This window comes from Apium graveolens, chromosome 11, assembly GCF_009905375.1.
Source record: "Apium graveolens cultivar Ventura chromosome 11, ASM990537v1, whole genome shotgun sequence".
NCBI lineage: Eukaryota > Viridiplantae > Streptophyta > Magnoliopsida > Apiales > Apiaceae > Apium > Apium graveolens.
Genome location: NC_133657.1, coordinates 134,565,138 through 134,567,290, shown reverse-complemented (window position 1 = coordinate 134,567,290; position 2,153 = coordinate 134,565,138). Strand labels below are relative to the sequence as shown.

The 2,153-nt window shown below is 32.8% G+C and overlaps 1 long non-coding RNA gene across 1 annotated transcript; it reads right to left on the bottom strand.

The window, feature by feature from the left end:
• Nucleotides 1–262: 262 nt before the first annotated feature.
• LOC141696793 (uncharacterized) lies at nucleotides 263–1,841 on the bottom strand. The gene is made up of 3 exons (XR_012564494.1): nucleotides 1,715–1,841; nucleotides 1,553–1,621; nucleotides 263–333 (listed from the first exon to the last, which is right to left on the bottom strand). It is a non-coding gene; the product is annotated as an uncharacterized LOC141696793 (long non-coding RNA).
• Nucleotides 1,842–2,153: the final 312 nt, after the last annotated feature.

Genomic DNA, 2,153 nt, shown 5'->3' with positions numbered 1-2,153 from the left:
ACATGTAATGAAAATAAATTTAGAAAAGAAGATGGTGAAATTATTAAGGGTTCAATATCCTTGAAACGGTAAAGGACCACGTGCCCTATTTGGAAAATATGTAGTATTGTTCCTAACTGACAATTTAGCAAAACTGATCTTCCATAACAGCAAAATTGTGCAAGGTTGTAGGATAAACTATAGATACGAGTTTAGTAATTTTTATGCAAACAAGTTAAAAACACTAACGCAAGAGAAACAATAATGAAAATAGAGACTAACCCTTCCAAGTTCCTCGCCTCATAACAAGTTTTGAACAATACACATATGTCGCTCAGTCGTTGAGCACCTACACTGCCATTTAGAAAAAACTAATGACTAGTAAGAACTTTATAAAATGATAAAGTAACCCATAATTATGACAATGTGATTCCAATATATACATAATTTTTCAATCATATAATTTATAAAAGATGGTCTATCAATAAAACAAACACTGTAATAAAACAAACGCGCACAATCTTCCCGACCAACAAACTTGATAGTTAGTAGCCAAGACAAAATTGGAAAAAATCATAAACTTAATTATAACTATGTCAAAATGTAGTTGCGTGGATAATATACATCCTTTACATCCTCAAGAGAATTATATCATTGTCCATAGCATCAAAGAGTGACCATTTAAGAAAACAACAATAACTCTTTGAACGGAAACAAGTCAAGAGAGAGGTAGACTTGAGGTAGACTTTTATCATACATAGAATTTGCACATCAAATCAAATTAAATACTTTTACTAGTTCTAAGATAAAAGCATCAATCCTATTAAAAAGGTTCCTAAATGAATAGCTTGATATTTAATTGTGTAAAAGAGAACAATTGTGTTGGTTGGTTTCAGAGCCTCTTGACCGCCTCAACCTAACCGAAGTTGATATTTACCAATTTAGTAATAAATTATATTAGCCGTGTTAACTTATTAGCCAAGATTTCTTTCTCCGACAACAGTTTCTCACTCTAATTTTTTGCCTGAAATGGGAATAAAAAGACTAATTAAAAAACCCTAGATCTAGCTCCCATGCTATATCGCCCTCACTCCTCTTTACCTAAATTGAAACCATCCAGTGCTCAACCACAGGCACACACAGTAGTCAAACTAGGATTCCAAATGAGCTCGGGTTCAACAATATATCTAGTACGGGTAAAAAACATTCACTTTAAACACATACAAAATAACACATCAGAAAAAATCAGAGCCTGGGATTGGATCATAGGCCGTGAATCCCCCTCCCCACCCTTTCACAAAAAATACACACACATGATTACATAAAATAAATTAAAGTATACAATCTTCCAAACAGAAAGACTTAAAATTCATGACCCCCCTAACAAAACTTTCAGTTGTCACTATTTATATAAAATCCTCAATTTCACATAAGGGCATTGTTGTTACTACATATATACACCAATTTAATCTTAGCTCAAAATAAAAGCTACCAAGTTATATACTTTTATCTTCTAAAAAGTTTCGAGTTTTAACAGTCAAACTTTAAATTTATTATTAATGATAATTGATACCTGGAGCTGCTACCCTTAAATTGGTGAACATGAGCATCAACTTTCGAATAATCCACAGGTCGCTGATCACTGTCCAATCCAAAAATTCACAATCAAAATTTAAATCATACATCACATATCAAAACAATTTTAAAAATCAACATAAAAAATAAATACACTGACAGAGCAACAGTCAAATTCTGCAAATGCCTCTCCGAATTTTCGAAGAAAAGAGTAGCAACTCCGTTCACAAACTGGGGGTTACGTTCATCCCGAAGCCTCTGAAGCATCAAAAATTGATCATTCAAGAGCCCCTATTTTTCCGTCAAGAAAACAACAACCCATTACTAAAAATCTAAAAGGGTATACTAATCAAGCGAAATTCACAACATCCACTTAAAAATACAAGGTAGATGAGTGATTTTATTTTTAAGGGGAAAAAGGGTAAATTAAACAAAAACGGACCTCGCGATAAACAGAAGACATGAAATCAACGTATTGTCGCTGCAACTGACTAACAATGTCCATATTATTTTCAACAAGTCAGATAGAGAGACACTTGATATGTTGCTTTCAGTGGGGAATATTAGTATTTAATTGCACTCCTGCATATAATTGAGTT